The 12,817-nt window shown below is 31.5% G+C and overlaps 1 protein-coding gene across 1 annotated transcript in view; it reads left to right on the plus strand.

The window, feature by feature from the left end:
- The window catches only part of LOC129958856 (uncharacterized), a 51,172-nt gene that overhangs the window by 24,409 nt on the left and 13,946 nt on the right, over positions 1-12,817 (plus strand). The window lies entirely within an intron of this gene.

A 12,817-nucleotide genomic window follows, 5' to 3' on the forward strand; every position in this document is an offset into this window, starting at 1 on the left:
AATATCTATGGTATCCTTGCAGCCATTGGATCACTTTTCTGCAGAACTTGTATGATGCTTTCAATAAGAAAAGCAAAAAAAGCTGATCATTCAGTCATTATGTTCAATACAGTTGGATATCTCTCGTCGAAAGTCTGATCTTGTTGCCAGTGCTGACAGATTTTAAAATACACAAATGTGGTATACAATGGTTTTACATTCTGGTTCTTGGGATTATTAATTACGCTGCTCAAACATTTCTAACTTTATCTCTGAAGTGTGAGTTTGCAGGGCCTGTTTCGACCATAATGTCAGCTGTTTATATTATTTTAGCATTTTTATGGCAAACATTTCTTTTTCATGACATTCCTGATTACTTCACAATTACTGGTGCAGTTATTGTAGGACTTTGTATTGTATTAACAAGTGTGAGAAAGTGGGTTTCAGCTCTTCCTGAAAATTCATCGCAACGCCAGAAGTTGAAATGGATAATGATTTGATTCTTTAATTGACTTTGGCAATCTCGCGTGTCAATTAATTAATCTCATGTGCCAGGTTCAATTAATCTCATGTCTCAATTAATCCCATGTATCCGGTTATGAAGTGTTAAGATTGCAAAACAAAATTTATGTTCTCTAAAAAAGAAATAATGCGTATAAAAAATTTATTTTGGATGCATGGAAATTCTATGATATTAACTGAATCAAACCAATAACATGAATCCAAATCAGAATTTCTGATATAAAGAGACAGCAATGAAACCTAAACTGATTAGAGTTTAAAAGAATCATTAGCATTGATTGTTCATTTATTCTTTTCATTGTGAATCGAAACCTTTGAAGGAACTATTGTAGTTGTATGGATGGATGTAATCATGGATGGATGTAATTTCTTGGATGTAATTACTAACAACGTTTAAATAGCAAGGAGCATTTGAAATGGGTAAAAAATTAAATTTTCATCACTATCAAGTACTCAAGTCGAGCTACTTACCTGTGAATAACTGTAATCTTTGATTTCAAATTAATGCTCATGCCTCTACAGCCGAAGTGGCAAAAGATCAAACATCTTCAATTTCAATAAATTATGCCAACATACCTTCTAGTCAATAACTCTAATTGTTGTATTTGAATTGTTGATATCATCTCTAAGACAAAAAAAAAACACACAGATGAAATGGAAGAGAAAGAAGCTTATCCTAAATATCTATTAAACTTTCAGACTTATTTATCAATGAATAACTATGGTGCCGCATGAATGATGAAAAGCAACAAAAATGGTGATAGAGGTGTGTTTTTTGTCAGTGTCAACAGAGAGTGACAATAATCATAAAAATTTATTCAAACACATAAGATACAGAACCACAGTGCTCAAAAATTTTAGAGGAAAAGCAAATTACAAATGCAGGGGACACAATGCAGATAAATAAATAAAACATATAATATAAAAAAAACAATAATAATTCAGAATGCTAGAAGAAAAAGAGAAAAAGAAACTAGAAAAGGCCACAAAACTGCCTGTACAAGGAAAAGGAATGGCTCTGAAACCTGCACTAGAACTATGCGTTACGAACAAAACAAAAGTTAAACTGGCAAAGAGACTTCCAATAACATGCAGAATTAAGAAATGTTTGAATAATAACTATCACGGGAAAAAAATAACTATTTGTAATCATTGAATATATTTTATATTCCAATAAAATAAATTATATAATTATATATGGCTTACTTATTAAGTTCTTTGCACTAAGATATCTGAAAAGCAACGTGATTACACAAGCACTAAATTTACGTCGATAGCTCTCGCATTATTAAAAAATCACAACACAAGAATAAATTTGGACTCTTTTTCCTTTTATTCTGGTCATCATTGCGTAGAAGGCGCAGCCTTGCTACCGCACACACACTCGCTAACGCTACACGATACACTGAAGTGTTTTCCCTTTTGCCGCAAGAGGGCAGCACAGTGACAGGTCGGAACATACCGCCCGCCTTGACATAATGTTGTCAACACACACACACACAAGGAAAAACTATGAAATATCACAATTCAATGCACAATGTTGAATAAAAACACACAAATTCAGATTTTAAACACTACACATTACAAGGTAATAACATTAATCACACAATAAAGAACACTAATATAAGATTACACATCAATAGGTAAAATAAAAATTTTTGAAATGGCTCTTTTATAAACTCCAGATTGTGTTTTAACTTTTACAACTCTGACCCTTTTATCTTCACCCAGATAACACTCAATTATTCTACCTAATGCCCATTTTTGAGGGGGTAGGTTTTCATCTTTAAGAAGCACTAACTCATTGATTTTTACATTATCTTTTTCTACCTTCCACTTGGATAAAGCTAGAGAATAGAAAATATTTAATAAAGTAAGTAATATGCATAACAAAATATTTTTTCTATATATTACTAACAGATATTAATCTCGTATTCAATTTTCACATGAGTTTGATATAAATAGCTGCATTAATTTAAATCACAATTTCTTATGCAATACTATGAAGCAGTTTAACAGTTAATATATAAAAATTTCACAAAATTGCTGTAACAGAATAATTTCCATAAAACAGCAGTTCTATCACATTACCATAATGGTGAAACAGAATCGAAAGTTGTACAATTTCCATCAATCCATAATAATATTAAATATTTCATCCGATGACATACTTTTGCCAAGAACAGGTTTATTTTTATTTAAACACCTTAACTCTTCTGAAAATTCCCTACTCTGGATTTCCTTTATTATGAAGGTTTCAGCCTTCCTAATTTCCTCTGTTTTCAAGGGACCCAGTCTCCTTTCAGTTGGACTCCTCAAGTTGTGGAGAAATCTGAAAACATAACTTATTACATGCAATATTTTTGTATAACTATTACTACAATTAAGAATATCAGTAACACATGAATTGTTCAATGTAGTAACTAAAACACTTTCACAGTCAATTTTTTTAAGTTCACAGTCTACATCGTCCTTTATCACAGAGTCAGAGATTTCTCTGCACGGATATTCACTGTTTTTTAGAAAGGCAGGGCCTTCCCACCACAAGTGACTCTCGAGCATTTTGGACGGATTTACACCACGACTGATAAGATCAGCTGGATTATCACCTGACGAAACATGTCTCCACTGATCCTGACACGAAAGGTCTTGAAGTGTGGCTACACGGTTTGCCACGAAGGTTTTTAACTGGGACGTCTCTTTTTTAATCCATGACAGCACAATCATACTATCGCTCCAGTAATAGGTATTGGACACTTTCAATCGAAGAGCCGACTGGATACGCTGCATCAATTTCACCAGCAGCACAGCAGCGCAGAGCTCCAATCTCGGGATTGTGAGCTTCTTCAGTGGAGCCACTCTGGATTTACTGGCCACCATCTTGACAACAACCTCACCAGCAGGTGTTTGGGATTTGCAGTACACAACAGCTCCAAAGGCAGCTTCAGAAGCGTCGCTGAAACCATGAAGCTCTATAGCTTCGACGTCGGAAAATGGAAGAATACATCTGCTCACCTTGATGTTGTTAATGCACTGTAACTCGGTTGAAAACTTCTCCCATTCACTATGATTTTCAGGGGGAAGCTGATCATCCCATTGAAGATTCAGAAGCCACAATTTTTGTAGAAAGATTTTCGCTAGTGAAATCACAGGACCAAGGAGGCCCAGAGGGTCAAACAACTTGGCTATTGTGGATAGAACTGTTCGTTTAGTATGAACATCCGTTGAAGTTATGGACACCTTAAAACGAAAACAGTCATTAGTATGGTCCCACGTGACACCTAAAGTTTTGTTATCACAGTCTGCAAAGTCGTAGTTGCATCCAGAAGTGGTAGACAACTGAGGATGATTGCCTCGCCATTTATGCAAGTTCATGCCAGCTCGTTTTAACATGGAAGTGAGCTGCTGTTGCATCTCTATGCATACGGGTAAGGTCTTAGCACCAGATAGCACATCGTCCACATAAAAATCTTTCTCAACAACGGGTGCTGCAAGGGGAAAATTGTGTCCCTCATCCCTTGCAATTTGAATTAGAGTTCGAGTAGCTAAAAATGGGGCACTAGTAGTACCGTAAGTAATTGTCGACAGTTCAAACTTTTTCACTGAACCACACTCACTGTCCTTCCAAAGTATTCTTTGTAGGTTTCGCTGACTGGGATGAATGTAAATCATCCTATACATTTTCTCAATGTCCGCAATAAATGCATATGGATGTTTGCGGAATCGCATCATAATTGAAATTAAGTCCTCCTGCACAATTCCCCCATTAAATTGTAAGCTATTGAATGATGTTCCATTCGTGGTTGCACTAGAGGCATTAAATACTACACGAAGCTTAGTGGTCATTTTCTCTGGTCTGTATACTCCATGATGGGGCATGTAATACACTGTTTCTGGTTCTGTCTCATGCGTCACGTCTCTCATATGTCCCAACTTTTCATACTCATTAATAAATTCTTCATACAATTTTAAATAAGTTTTATCACTAGATAGTTTACTCCAAAGTGAATTTAATCTTTTTAATGCTATACTTTTAGACTCGCCTAAACAACTAGGTTCCTCTTTGGGGATTGTGACTACATATTTTCCACTAGGCTCCCTATAATGAGTTTTAACAAAATGTTCCTCATCGATTTTTGCCTCATGGGATTTAGGGGTCTCTAACTCAACAGTTTCTAGTTCCCAGAATTTTTTCATGGTATTGTTTAAATCTTCATCAATAATTAACCCACAATGAATTTTTGGGGAATCAAATTCCATTACACTACCGCAAGCCAAAAATCCAAAAACACTATTTTGAAAAAACAACTCTGCATTTGATGAGTAGATCTTTTCTGGCCTCAACAAATGATAGAATGATTTAGCACCTAGGAGACAATCAACTTTTTGGGGAACCATAAAATTATCAGCCAAATTAATATTAGAAGGAATTTGTTCTTTAACACTTAAATATTTAATTGGGGTTAACTCAGTGATTTTATCTACAACAAGAAACTCAAAATTTTGCTTAAAGCTCTTATCAGCATTTGAAATTTCAGCTTTAATAAATTTGGTAACAGTCATTGAGGAATTATTTAAACATGAAATTGTTACATTTATTTTTTCTTGTTTTAACCCTAATCTGTTTGCACACTCCGAAGTCATAATATCGGACTGACTTCCTACATCCAGTAACCCTCTAACACATTGCAGATTCCCAAATTTATCTCGAATATAAAATTTAGCCGTGCTTAACAATACAGTTCTCATTTGTTTATTTTCAACCGTACTCGTAGCTGAAAATGTCGATTGCACATTTTCATTAGTTGCGCAAGAAGTTGGATAAAAGAAATTAACTTCCGGGTTTAAAGTTGAACTTTCCCCTTTATTAACTATGGTACTAGTTTCGTTTTTACCACTCCCACTGAAATGATCAAACTCTCTGGGATAATGAAGTAACCTATTATGAGGTTTATTACAAAAACAATTTCTTGCAGAACACTTTTTCACATTGCATATTGGTGAGAGGCATTTAAAACATAAGTTTTGGGATTTCACAAATGCAACTCTATCACTAACAGAAAGTTTTTGAAATTCCTGACATTTAAATATTGAGTGGTTGTTCTGGCACATAACGCATTTAGAATTAGTATTCGATAAGAACACTTTAGAAACATTTCTATTACGATTCTCAAAATTTCCTTTACCGAAATTCCTTTGCTCATTTCTATTCGTAACGAATGCGCGGGAAAACGAAACGCACTCAGTTTTGGTTTTGGTTTCGGTTTTAGAAGCCACAAATAAATCACATTCTCTACTTAATTCCTGCACATTAAAAACAGATTCTCCTTGTTTAATACTGATATGACTTTTTAAATCTTGAAGAAGAGTGCTAAAAATCTGATCAGAAACCATTAACTCACACAATTTAGAAAAATCATTCACATTACGAAGTTGAATGTAATACTCAAAAACAGATCTAACTCTTGAAGCAAATTGCACATAGTTTTCTGTTGGCAATTTTACTGCACTTTTAAATTGTTTTAGACATTCTTGATAAGTTGGTTGAAATTGTTTTAAGACAATAGATTTAATTTTTTCATAGTCACTCAACTCTTCTTCTTTGATATAAACCATTAAATTGCCAATTCTATCCCCTAAAAGATTTAATAGAATTTCCGCTTTAAATTTATCACTAACTGCTTTTGTTTTGAAAGCTTTTTCGAGCGAATTGAAAAAGAGATTAAAACATTCAGCATTTTTGGGAACAGGAATCGTCAAAACTTTGATACTCTTAATTAAATTCTCTAAACTAAAACTCTGTTCATTATCTCTAAGCTCACACGTTGAGGATTTGAGCTTTAAAAGCTCTATTTCTTTCTCTACACGCAAAAGCGAAAGCCTTTCAATCTCCAATTTTTGTTCTAATGAACGCCTTTCGTTTTCGGCTTGATCCGAATTTTTACTTCTTTCGTCTGAAATCTCTTTAATTAAATTTTTCACAACCTCAATTCTTTGCTTATAAATGTCACTATTCTCAATTATACTTATCAAATCTACAACTTTAGCGGAAGATGCAAATTTAATATTTAATTCCGTACACAAACTCTTTAATTCGTCTTTCTTCAAACTAGACAAAGACATAATGAAAATTTAAGTAATTGAACACTTACCCACAATAATTATCCTTGAGAATTGGGACGAGAGAATACGCGAAAACACAGAGAACAGAAACAAAAAACACCACTCAAGCACAAGTTTCGTTTCCTAAGCCTACGCTAATCCACTTCGCATATTTTCACACACAAAAAAAAAAACGTAATCCATTGCTGATCGCTATTTCCACTCCTCCGAGACGGACCATATGATTACACAAGCACTAAATTTACGTCGATAGCTCTCGCATTATTAAAAAATCACAACACAAGAATAAATTTGGACTCTTTTTCCTTTTATTCTGGTCATCATTGCGTAGAAGGCGCAGCCTTGCTACCGCACACACACTCGCTAACGCTACACGATACACTGAAGTGTTTTCCCTTTTGCCGCAAGAGGGCAGCACAGTGACAGGTCGGAACACAACGATTAAATAATGGTAAGACATCAAGATAATCTCACATTTTATTTTCTATCAATATGAGCTCTTTCTTTTTCCAAAAAAATTTAACAACTATTTCGGAACATTTTGACATTTATTTTCTTTCGCTTGTAAACTAAGCAAAAGAAAACATCTACAACTGCAGGATTATTTGGGTTGTGTTTTTTATTGGCATTAGAGCCTTATTTGGTCATACTGCGCCAAACTTATGATATTCCATCTACAGGGAACATCTCTGAACGTCACCCATTAGTAAGTCCTTCTTATTAGTACTTAATTTCCCCTTCGTCCTGAATCATTTTTATTCAGTTGAATGCTGAAAAAAATCTTTATAACGTCGTATATATTCGATAGTGCGTCATAATAAACCATAAGAGAGATTATCTGTTAAATATGTGACGACAATTCAATATGGACTAATTAGAATCCAAAATTAAATACTGCAATAATCAAATTTAAAAATCTTTTTTTAAAAAACATTTATTTATTTGAAAATTTATAAATATGGAAAGAAAAGTAAAAATGCATTATTGCAAAAAGTTAGTCGTTTTAATTTCTCTCTGTGATGATAATTTAGTCAAAATGTCTCACAGAATCAAATAAAAGATTTACATTTCATTATATAGTTTGTAAAAATTCATTATAGAAATATATGTATGGTTACGCAAGAAGAGTTATCAAAATTAAAATACAATAATTACCATTTAATGTTTTAAAAATATTTAAAAATTCAAAATTGTTTAAATTATATTGTTAGTGTGGAAAATTACAAACATAATAATATATTATGGTATGAATATTAAAATTAATTAATAAATAGATCTACATTGCTATAATGCAAGACTAAAATAGTAAATTATTATTCGCCTTTGAAAAAAAGCATTAAGAAAAATGTGCTTGTATTTTGGAAAAAATAATGATTAGATCGTTTTCGAACAATCCCTTTTACAACACACTGAAGAAATTTAATTTTATTAAATGAAAGTCTTTATTAATTTGTATTAAAATGAATTAAAAGTATTTATTTTTATTTTTGGATTGTTTCTAATACTTTTCCATCACAACGTGCACTGTTTACCTTTTTTTTTAATCTTAAATGTTATATATTCAAGAGGAAGTCCAATACATCTGTGAAATATTTTATCGCCCAATTAATTATTTACAACACAATTTTGTAATAATTGTGCTAAGTATCTAAGTGCTAATTTTGTGCAATTGCACTAAGTATCCATGCTAAGTAATTATCTTCAAAACAAGTTCTAATATTTTCTCTTGGGAAAATATTGGACAAGTGCTTAGTAAAATTGAAGAAAGCTTCCTATCGAAAATCTCAGAGTATAAAAGCAAAGAACACTAAGATGTCAATATCTTATATCATCTATTTCCAAATTTGATTGAATAGGAAGCTATATGAATATAGAAAGCTTACTCTCTTGGTTTGGTTTGTTTTTCTATATAAGAGTCGGTTTAGACTAAAAGATTGTGAACAAAACAAATATTTGTTTAGATAGAGCACTTTGCATACTTAAAATATCAACGAATATTGCAGAATTTATCAATTTCTTTCATCTGTTTTACTGGGAAGAACAATATTATAATGTCATAAAGAATTCTATTATTGTTCTGGTAATATGAAGTCGATTCTTATAACACGAAAGTTTTGCCTCTTTTTCGCTCACGCGTCCAACACCCAGGAGGGCACCACCACTCTTTTAACAACTCAAGATGGCTAAATGGAATCTTGAAAAATATTTTCTCGCAGCGATCTTCTTTTTCTTTTTAATAAAAAGATTCAAAAGTAAAAAATAATCCACTTATTTTTTCCATTCAAAAAGTTCTCGCAAAATATAAGACGGTTTAAAATAATAACTTCTTAAATGTCGTTTAAATACATCATACGCTCATTGAATTATTCTAACTTAAATTTATTTACTGAAATTAAACAATTTAATAACGCAATGATTTGATTAAAAATCACATATATTATATAAGAATTTCAAATATTCTATGAATTATTATTTGAATCAGTTAAAATACACAGTTACAAAACAGAAATCGCATTTAGATAATAAGGAAGGTACAGTTTAGATAATAAGGAAACAAAACAATGAAGGAATTAAATGACAGGTACACTCACACCTGCAGTATAGAATTTAATTACACGGAGAATAATATACACATTTATATTATATATATGACTATGACATAGCATGAATTGACTCCGAGAATAAGTAAGAACAGAACAGTTTCATCATGGGTGTGTTTATTTTGCTTCGAAATTTTCAGTGTATGAAGTATTAAAATATGCCGTAATGCTACAGTGACAATGACGCTTTATTAAATATATTGACTGTCTTTGAAGACCAGCTGGTTCTCCAAAATTTGTATTTTGTTTACTTTAAATTCAATAACTTATATATATATATATATATATAAATCATATCTATGTTTCGGCCAAGAAAATTAAATTTAAGCATCAAATTGTGACAAAAATTAAAGCCATGTTTGTTTAACAATTTAACACCTGCTCTGTTCATTGTACATATGACGTAAAGGCGCTTAAAAATATAATTATATGGTTCATTTATCATCTAATTTTCGTGGTACAAAAATTTCATTTTTCTTGTAAATTACACAAATTTTAAACTGATTCCTTTCATTTAAATTTCAGCAACGGTAGAGACTACTGAGGTCAAATATTTGATGAAATAATGAAATTGATTTGAACTTTAATGCAATAAGACAATCTACTGTTCAAAATTAGACAAAGAAATATTTTAAAGCATTTCAAAAATTCATGAAAGGTGTGTGCACGATTATTAAATTGCTATCCTTGTCTTGGAAATTCACACATTAAATATTGCAAAACATCAAAAGCATTTATTTATATAGCAACACACACACGAAGACATTACAGTAAATGATTAACTTTATGATATTCAACATAAAGGAAAGGAAATTAGGAAAACACTGGGAGGATCTTCATTCATATAGAATACATGTGACGTAAATGTCCAGCAGCTGGATCATGCGCAGCTTTGACAGCTTACATAATGGTAGATTCTATTTTAGAATGAAAGGGATTTAGAATGAGATATCTAATACATTGAAAAGATGAATTTTTCAATCTTAAGACGGCGTAAAAATCGTCTATTTGCTATCATGATTTCAAGGATTTTGCGGAAAACCATTTCATTTAAAATTTCATGAATTAAAATTCTAATCAAAATTTCCAAAAATCGCTCCTAGATGCACATTTCTACCTTCCAAACTATATCTGTGCCAACTCTGGGTATAATGGTCTGTCTTGTCGAGCACCAAATACACACATTTTTAGTAGAGATAGAAACATATCAAAAGGAAAGTTTCAGATAACGTTAGTAATTTTAATATTATAAAGTCGATTTGCTTCGATTTTTGAATGTCGTTTTATTTGCCGTGCATCAATAAGAGTATTTTTTATTTAAGATAAAATGCACAAAACTGGAAAAAACGAAATGAAAGGAGTAACAAACTCATGAAGAAATAAAAGCTATAAGTAGAGAATAAAATATATATTAAGTATTCAATATGTGAATACTGTCATTCTAAAAACATAATAAAAATTTTAAAGCTTTTTTTTTATCACAATATTGATTATTAATTTAAGTTAAAGGAAATGTAATCGATTTATTCTTTATATGATGTAACAAAACTTCCAGTTTTTAGTTAATATCTAAAATAAAGTTATATTATAAATGAATTAAACATATAAATATAATATATTTAAAATTTCATTTAAAAGAACTCTTATATTCATCCATGTACTTTTAAATTAAATCTTTCTTTAAGTAGATATGTAATGTGAATTTAATACTTTCCGTTTTTATTACAAAAAAATGTTACGCGTGAATTTTATATACAAAATGCGTATTTCCTTCAAATAGAAATATTGCTTAATAAATTAAAACAATTGCATACTAAGTTCATTCAACTCTAGATCATGACAGTAGTAGGACAATTTGTAGTTCTGAAACGTATTTTATAAAGTCAGATATGATACAATTTTTTTTACATCTATTCCATTATCAAATTACGTAAAATTGATAAGAACTTTATGTAGAAGTGTTTTAGATATAATTATATTTGAATTATTGTTAAAAATTAAATATAACAAAATCAGGAATTTTTTTTCTCTGGGAAGATATTCCTTATTTTTAATTGAAAAACATTTTCTTGGCTCATATTAAAATGATAAGTGTTAATAATTTCGTTTAATGCATTAAAATGAAAAAAATGAAAGTAGTTAAACATTTCTACAATAAAAAACAATCATCAAAATCTTATTCTTTACATGACACTGCTTTATTATTTATTCACTATTCCAACCCAATAAAAAAATTTCTACAATGATTTCCTTCTTTCTTGTTTGAAAATACAATAGAAAGCAAAAGCATTTAGACAATTTTTCAGCTGTTACAACACCAAACCACAAACAGAAAATTATTTTAAAATTCCTTACCCTACCAATAGTCATAAATTCACCATCATTTAAACTAGCGTCTGTGCAAAGAGAAATAAACACCTACCTTATTTGAAATCACGTGATACTGAAACATTTAGAATCACAAAAGAATCTCAAAACGTGTGGACATAGACATCGAATCTAGTATACGTTGTAGGTAAGTAGGTATATCAAATTTCTAAACAGCTGTCCATCACTTCACATAAATTACGCATCAATGAATTCGTAAATCGAAGAAGCTATATATTTGAGAGATGTTACAAATGCTTGATTGGATTAAGATCTGGACACTTTGATGGCTATGATAGTAAATGGTATTCTGAATGACGGTCATCAACCAACTTCTTGCTTCTTGCAGCCGACCACCCCGCCACCACTGAACGTAGCAGTATCGACAGGATTTGTTGTGGCCGACTGCTATCGTTAGCACTGTCCATCCTTGCACTGTCCGATTTGTCAAATTGATATTCTCTTCGAGGTAATTGGTCACAAAGTGGTCAATGACTGTCCTTCTTACTTATCTATAAACTCTCAAATAGTTGGTAAAAAAAACTGATAATTTTTGACATCATGTCCTTCAGAGTTACAAGATTACCTGGTACCATCAGTACTATACTTAAGTCATTATTTATAATTTTCAGATTTTTTCTTAACTCCGAGATTTCAATACATTCCTTTAAATAGTGGTAAACAGTACCGATTCCTCCACAAATGCATTTATTTTACTGCCTTCTTCCAAATCTTTGGAAATATGCAGGAAATCTCTCATGTCCTGATATAATTTGAATTATAAGTGGATGGTATCTTCTTATTTTTATTTCTGGATTAGGAATAAAATCGAAAGTTACTCTTCCGTTTTTTGACATATACCATCTGTCAAACCATTGCAGCTTTTTTTTCATCTCTTAATTCCCATTTTAAAACACCATTTGATTGGGTGACAACCATATCAACACCCTCTTTCTGAGCAGCCAACTTTGCATATTGATCCGACTTTTAATTACCATATATCCCAATATGGGCCTTAATTCAATTCAACTCTATCCAATTGTCAGTTTTTACACTTTTTATCTTTTCTTTTATCGTCCATATTTCCTTATTACAATTGTGAGATGATTGTATGGCTTGTAGGACTGACAGAGAATCTGAAAAAATTGAGCACTTCTGTCCGTCCTCCATCCTTTCACCATATTCAATTACATCTTTAAAGCTTACACTTCTGCCTGGAAACTTCT

The sequence above is a fragment of the Argiope bruennichi genome, chromosome 2 (genome assembly GCF_947563725.1).
Source record: "Argiope bruennichi chromosome 2, qqArgBrue1.1, whole genome shotgun sequence".
Lineage (NCBI taxonomy): Eukaryota > Metazoa > Arthropoda > Arachnida > Araneae > Araneidae > Argiope > Argiope bruennichi.